A 7,870-nucleotide genomic window follows, 5' to 3' on the forward strand; every position below is an offset into this window, starting at 1 on the left:
AGAGGTGAGAAAGTTCCTTGATTGGCTGGTTCTGTATAAATTCCTAGGCTTTTTATATCTGAGATTAGGGAGGAGCAGAGGGTAGGGTTATTTGTTTTCTTGGATGGTCTGAAGAAAAACCATAAGTTCCATATGCTATTCCTTTTGAACACCTGTCACCGGTCTTTTGGGAGAGGTCGATTTTCTCACTTGGCAGAATGTAATAACTAATAGACTAGTTGACTTTCCCCCCCTTATTTCCATCCCAACCTTATTCCACTGTAGATCAGAGTTATTTGTTTTAAATAAGAAACACTGTACTAGTTTTTTTTAACTAAAAAATTAAAACCATAGGAGGAAAACAGCTTGAAATGGAACCAAGGTATATAGCACAATTTTCCATGGGATAATGATTACCCACAGACATACTCACACACTATCCCTATGACACACCATAACCCAAAACTCATGAATTCTGGCACAAAAGAGAGAATAAAGCTAGTCAGGCAGAAAGACTGAGTGGAGAAACTTACATGTTTGTGAGATAACAGATAAAGGTAATTCCAATAAAGTGTGATTGTGGAGAATGATATTGCATGGGACTAGGGTCTGAAAGAGGAAGGAGGGGATAGAATTAGCGAATCTCATTCTTGAAAGGTCCATGATGTCATCTATTCAATTTGTGTCTGAGAATAAACCCCCATGGGCACTGACAAGTCCTCTTGTCAACAGTATTGCTGATAAGTGATCAGCCTCTGCTTGAAAAATCTCTAATGAGTAACTCAGTACCTTAACAAGTTTTTTCTCATATCAAACTGAAATACTATCTTTTTCCTATTTCTCCCCTCTGGAATTCAAGCAAAACAATCCAATTCCTCTTACATGTAAGAGCCCTTCAAGTACATGAAGACAAGGATCCTATCTCCTTCTCCAAATACAGCCCCATCCTCCTGTTTTCTTTCATCTAGGATAAACATCCAAAATTTCTTCCACTGATTCTGGCATGGCATGGTATCAAGACCTTCTAAACATCTGATCTCTCTCTCTCTCTCTCTCTCTCTCTCTCTCTCACACACACACACACACACACACACACACACACACACACACACACACACACACACAAAACCCCCACACCACCACCACCACCGCTGCTGCTGCCACCATCCCCACTACTAATCCAATCTCTTCTCCAACTGTGGCACCCAGAATTGAGTATAATATTTCAAATGCAGTCTGACTCAGGAAAATTACAATAGGATTATTACCTCCTTCCTTCTAGAAACAGTCTTTATTTTTTTAATTGTTTTTATTATTATGAACTTGATTAATATCTGTGAGCAGGGAGATTTGCCTATACAGAAAAGAACATAAAAAAGAATACCATATATTACATAAAAACATGTATCTCTGTTATATGCAATTTGGGGTTTTTTTTAAGTATATATTTAACATAGTAGTTTCAAAACGATCCTGTTTGTGCTCCTTTAGATTTCTTTCTGCCTCCTTCTGTGTATTTGTAAATGTTTCACTGTTGTATTTTTGTCTCTTTTCTTCTTTTTGTTTCTTTTTGGGCTCATTATCACAGCTCCCTTCCATAACTCTTCCTCCTTCAAAAAAAAAGCAATAAAATCCCTTTTTTGTAAGAAATTAGTGTGATGCCTACTCACTAACCCCAATTTGCACTAGCAGGTGGGGCCCCAGACAGTGACTGGCTACCTCTTCCTTCATGTTTATAAGGGTAACCCTGAGACCTCCCCTTCACTAGTGTACTTTCCTCCAAGGATTATCAGTTGATTTTAATTGCCCATACTTAATTATTTTTTAGAAATATGTACCTCCTGAGGTGGTATCCCAAGAACAATTGGAATAAGCATTGCTGCTATCCTCAGCCAGTAGCATCTTTTTCCTGAAGTATATACAGAATTCATAGAAAAGTGAGTTCAAGCTTAGAGCATATGACATGACCAAGGGAGTAAATCACATTTCTTATATGTCCTTTTGCTGCAGGTCATTTTTCCCCTTCTGTCCAGTCATCATGAAACTCCCCTTGAGGTTTGGTAGAGCTTTCTGTTGAGCATCTTAAAAAGTTGTTTATCTTCTCTATCTCTGGTTAACCTTTGCAAACCGTGCCATCAGCCACTGCTGAATCAGAGACACTGCTAAGTTTTGATAAGAAATACTAATCCTTCAACTCTTTAGAATTGACTGGGGTGGGGGGGAGATAGAGGTTCTTATGCCTTTTGTGGGGCTTGACTAAAGTTGTTCTCTCCAAAATGACTTGCCACTTTATACAAGCCCCACAGAGCATAACTGAATCTCTTCAGCCAATACTAATTCATTTCCTGGGTGATATCATTTCATTTCATTGAAAGCTTTCATTTCTTTCAAATTGATTAGGGAATTCTTATACTTAGTTTAATGCCATTGATTGGTTGATTCAGCTACAGTATTCTCAATTTAAGTTAGGTACTTTAAATGGGGTGATTGATCAATCGATTCAGTGGGTTTCCATCCTTAAGCAAGTATAGTCAAGCAAAACAAATTCAAACATTGACCATGACTGAAAATGTATGCCTTTTCCTTCACTTCCTGGGGGTAGTTAGGTGGCACAATAGGTAGAGTGCCACAGATAGGGTGCCTGGGTCTGAAGAGAGGGAGACTCATCTTCCTGAGTTCTGGCCTTAGCTGCTTCCTAGCTTTGTGACCCTGGGCTAGTTACATAATACTTTTTAACCTCAGTTTTCTCAAATGAAAATGAATTGGCTAAATGAAATGGCAAACCATTACAATATCTTTGCCAAGAAAGCCCCAAATAGCATCATCACAAAGAATCTGATACAACTAAATAATAACAATACACATCTGTACATCCTCTCTCTGCCAAGTGAAGGAGAATATGATTCATCATCAATTCCTCTAGTTATGGTTGGTCATTTCATTGATCCTATTTCTTGCATTTTTCAAAATTGTTTTCCTTTATAATGTTGTAGTCTTTACAAAAATTATTCTCCTGGTTCTTCTTACTTCACTCTGTATCAGGTCATAAAATCTTTGGTCAATGAGTCAATAAGCATTTAATAAACACCAGTAATGTTCCAGGCCCTGTGCTAAGCACTATGGATACAAAGAAAGACAAAAAAAAAAGAAAAAAGAAAAACCCTCCCTCAAAACAAGAAAAAAAACAAGGAAAACCCAGTTCCTGCTCTCAAGAAGACAAAAGTATTATGAGAAAGATTCTCTCTTTAAACAACTATGTACAAACAAGATATGGATATAACATAAAAGCAGATAATCTCAGAAAAAAAAATTTCCTAAGACTAAGGATGAACAAAAAAAGTCTTCTTCCAGAAGATGCAGCTGCAGCTGTAATTCAAAAGAAGTTGAAGAACTGAGAAAGACACAAGGAGGGAAAGGGTACCAGGCATGGGGAAGAATCAGTCAGGAGATGGTATGTTTTGCATAAGGAGCAGCAAGGAGGCTGGTGTCACCAGATGGAGGGAAGTATGGATAGAAGACTGGACAAGTACAAAGGGACCAACTTATGATAAAATAAGGCCAAGCAGACAATCTTTTATCATCAATCCACTAGAGACTTCTAGGGTGACTCAATCCATGGAGTAGTATCCTCTCTATTATGGTCTTTTGTCATATTCTCACTGCTGTTTATTGTTGCATTTTCATAATCAGAGGCACATAGAGGTTTTACTTTTGCTATCTGAAACTCAATACCAGTTCTGTAGGTTGAATTCATATTCATCAGTTAATTAACAAATATTTAATAATGGTCTATAAATGTCAGATACTCTCCCAGGTGCTCATAATAAAAAGACAAAAATGAAACAGTTCCTCTTCTCAAGAAACTTACATTCTTTCAAGGGAAATCTATGTGCATATGTGAGTATATGCAGAATAAATACTTGTTTGGGGATGAAGAGAAGGAAGAAGGAAAGAGCTGAGAGAAGACCTCATGCATCAGATGGTGTTTGATCTGAGTCTTGAAAGAAGTAAATAATTCCATGAAATAAAGATAAAGTGACTGTAGATATGACCATTGCAAAGGCACTGATAGAGAAGATGAAGTTTCATGTTTGAGGAACTCCAAGAAAGTCAATTGGGTCACACCACACAAAGAGAAAAGAGGACTTGTATATATGAGGTTGAAAAGGTAAGAGGAGACCAAGTTGTGAAGGTTATTAAAACCTACACAGTGGAGATTAAATGAGATCTTAGAGGGAGTAGGGAACTACCAGTGTTTAATGAATGAGATGATAAAATCATAACTCCATAAGTTGCCTTAGCAGCTATATGAAAACCAGATTGTTTTGAGAAAAAAATTTGTGGTAGAGAGAAATATCAGGAAGCCACTGCAATTTGTCCAGGAGATAGATGATGGACTAAGCTAAGATGGTGGATTATGAAAAGTGTGGGAGGAAAGAAACTGAGAAATCTAGAAATGATAGATTTAGTAATTGATTAGATATTTGAGGAGATGAAGAGTGAAGACTTGGATAGCATCAGTGTTGCAAACCTGGGAGACAGGAAGAAATGTGGTATTCTCAACAAAAAATAGAGAAGTACAGAATATGAGTGATTTTAGAGGAAAATCTCATATGTTGCTTTGAGCATGTTGAGTTTGAAATCTCTTCTGTATATCCAGTTCAAAATGCCCAAAAGGCAGCTGGGGGTGCAGAACCAGAGCTCAGAAGAGAGAGAATAAGACTGGATTTCAATTTGGGAGTCATTTAAGTAAAGATAATTACCAGATATGGCCTGTGCAACAAAAGTCCATCACTGAAATTCTTTAATGCAATATCTAGAAAAAGTACATAAAGTACCAAAGACTGCATTGTCATAGAATTGGAATCTGACTTCTTGTGATGTTTCTTACAGAGTATCTATGTACATATAGAAGAAATATGAACACTAAATCTCCTCCATCTCCAGTTTCTACCTTCTAATCAATCCTAGAACTTAGGTAGTGGATGATAGGAAGCTCCATAAAAAGAAGCCAAATAATGAATAAAAAGATTAAGAAAAAATCATAATCATACCCCAGTCAGTTTAATGGACTAATCCAGACAGTCTTTGAAAAAAATTATACAGGCTCACATGCAAAAACAAACTGATGCAACAGGGAATGAAACTTGGAAGGAATTAAAATTTTTGAGATACTAATGTGGCAACAGTACAGGAGACTAACCATATTCAAATTGGAATAGGACAGATTGAGAGCCTGAATTTCACTGTTTCTTAAGATTTATAGCTAAGAGGGGCAGCTAGGTGGTACACTGGCCCTGGAGTCAGGAGGACCCAAATTTAAATCCGGCCTTAGATACTTAATAATTACCTAGCTGTGTGACCCTTGGCAAGTCACTTAACCCCATTGCCATGCCAAAAAAATAACAGGATTAATAACTAGAAAGTACTTTGTTGGTCATCTAATCTAGCCTCTCATTTTGCACATGAGGAAATTGAGCCCAAGGTCACCTACTGACCAAGCAGAGATGAGGTTAAACCTATATCCACTCAGTTCAAATCCAGTGTTCTTTCTAATCATCCCACACACACACTGTTGTTTAACTATCTTGGGAGAATTCTTCAGGGATTCTTTCATTGTCATTTCAGTCTCATTTTTAGGGGAGAAGAGGAAGGGAGAAAATATTTATTAAGGGTTTACTATTTGTAAAACACTGTATTAAGTATTTTACAAATATCATAAATATTATTATAAAAGATTACTTCATTTAATCCTATTTCACAATGAGAATTTTGAGGCAGACAAGGATTAAGTAAATTCCCTGGTGTCATACAACTAGTCACTGTCTATGGCAGGATTTGAACTTATATCTTCCTGAATTCATGGTCAGGGGTCAGTTCACTGTACTATCTAACTTCCTCTAGAGAAAGAGAAAGGAAAGCTGTCTAAAAATTAAAATCTCTTCTTTGGCATGCATTTATTTTAACCTCTCAATAAACTTACAGAGATGGTATGATCTTTCTGCTGTATGCTATTAATGATGACTGGAATGCTACTGGAAAGCAGAATCAGCCAACCAACCATCTCCATCCAATCAGGAAAGCCAATTGACTGAGGTGAATGCTAAGAACAGTGTTAAAATCTCTTGTGTAATTCATTTTAACTGTAAATTTTAAATGGTATATCCAATTGGTCTACCTTATCAAAGCAGGCATCAAGGGAACAGAATATCTAATGGATGGTGAGGACACACCTATTTTTCTCTGAGATGGAAGGGGTTTTCTTCTCTTTCTTGCTATGTAAATTAAGAAAACTCCAAAAACCCAACTGTTCAACATGCTTGGTTTTATGGACATATCTATCCTTTTCCAGTCCCATCTCTCCAATCCTCACATTCACAAAGAGTGAAAAGTGATTTGAAGTAAGGAAGATGCTAAACCATCAAAACTCTGAAGGGCAATTGAGCAAAGATTTGTATCTAACACCTAACAGGTTTATCACCAGAAAGTTGATCCTGAAGTGATGATCATTGCCTGGTAAGACAGAAGAAGGTGATGATGATGTTTGTCCTTCTTTTTTGAAGAAGATCATGACATCAGGGAAGTGATACCAAGACAAGCACATGAATTGGATTGGGGGTGGGGCTGCACTAAGTCACCAACCTCACTTTCTTCTCCAGAGCCATCTGGATCCAGTAACCAGATATGAATCAGGATGACTGGAGATGGCCCTGGATGTGAGGCAATCAAGATTAAGTGATTTGCCCAAGGTCACACAGCTAACAAGTATCTGAGGATGGATTCAAACTCCCATCCTCCTGACTCCAAGGTCACTACTCTATCCACTGCACCACTTAACTGCCCTTAGATAGAGGAATCTAATTAATTTATACCAGTACAAAGGAGTACTCTCATTGATGAAGTTAGGGGTCCTTGAAGGTAAAATATCAAATTAACAGTAATATAAACCAGTATCTCTAACTTCATTCATCATCATTCTTCAGAAATCACTTAAACCAATTTCAGAATTAGAAAATCAACAAGACTAAGTATCTTATGAGATCTTTCAATGAACTGAGAACTGAGAAAGAGAAGTCCAAGGTCCCTCTCCCTGTCCATCCAGTATTTACTTGGAACCAGACACTAAGTTAAACTTTGGGGATTTAAAAAAGAGTTCATGCTCTCCAGGAGTTTATATTCTTACTAGGAGACAGGAGATAAATACCTAGGTACATACCTGGTTATTGTTGTCCTTCATAATTAAAGATCTTGACTTCAAATGAATGATGGCATGACTTACACATTATGTTGATTATAGTGAGAGGAATGTTGTACAAAAACATCCTTCTCACTGCCTCTTCCAAAACTGTCATCAACCTATGTCCTGATATAATAGGAAACAGGACTTCTGGTGATGGCCTGGTAGGCTTTCGTTTTTAGGATGGGAGTCCCTCCCATTTCAGTGAGGCATTACAGTGTTTCACAATGCCAGGTAGAACACCAGTTTAGTGATTTTTTTTTTTTTTTAGGTTTTTGCAAGGCAATGGACCTAAGTGGCTTGCCCAAGGTCACACATCTAGGTAATTATTAAGTGTCTGAGGCCGGATTTGAACTCAGGTCCTCCTGACTCACAGGGCCAGTGCTCTATCCAGCTGCCCCTAATGAGTTTTTTAATTACAATTTTGTGTCAACACAGTACAGCTTACCTGATTCTTGATAGTCTAATCATCATTTTCAACATTTACAATTTTTTTACAATGTATATGGAAGGTAATCTGAGAGGGCAAGGCGGACGTGGCTAGTCAGGCATGCAGGAAAGGCCTCCTGATCTTGACTTTTCCCCCCACAAGGGATTCATTCATTTCTCATTTATCAGTCTGACCAAAAGTAATAATTGCTTCTTTTCTAATGT

At 37.5% G+C, this 7,870-nt stretch overlaps 1 long non-coding RNA gene across 1 annotated transcript; it reads right to left on the minus strand.

Moving 5' to 3' along the window:
- Nucleotides 1-1,274: 1,274 nt before the first annotated feature.
- On the minus strand, nt 1,275-7,363 carry LOC141516341 (uncharacterized). The gene is made up of 3 exons (XR_012476664.1): nt 7,196-7,363; nt 1,818-1,888; nt 1,275-1,589 (listed from the first exon to the last, which is right to left on the minus strand). It is a non-coding gene; the product is annotated as an uncharacterized LOC141516341 (long non-coding RNA).
- Nucleotides 7,364-7,870: the final 507 nt, after the last annotated feature.

This window comes from Macrotis lagotis, chromosome 3, assembly GCF_037893015.1.
Source record: "Macrotis lagotis isolate mMagLag1 chromosome 3, bilby.v1.9.chrom.fasta, whole genome shotgun sequence".
NCBI lineage: Eukaryota > Metazoa > Chordata > Mammalia > Peramelemorphia > Peramelidae > Macrotis > Macrotis lagotis.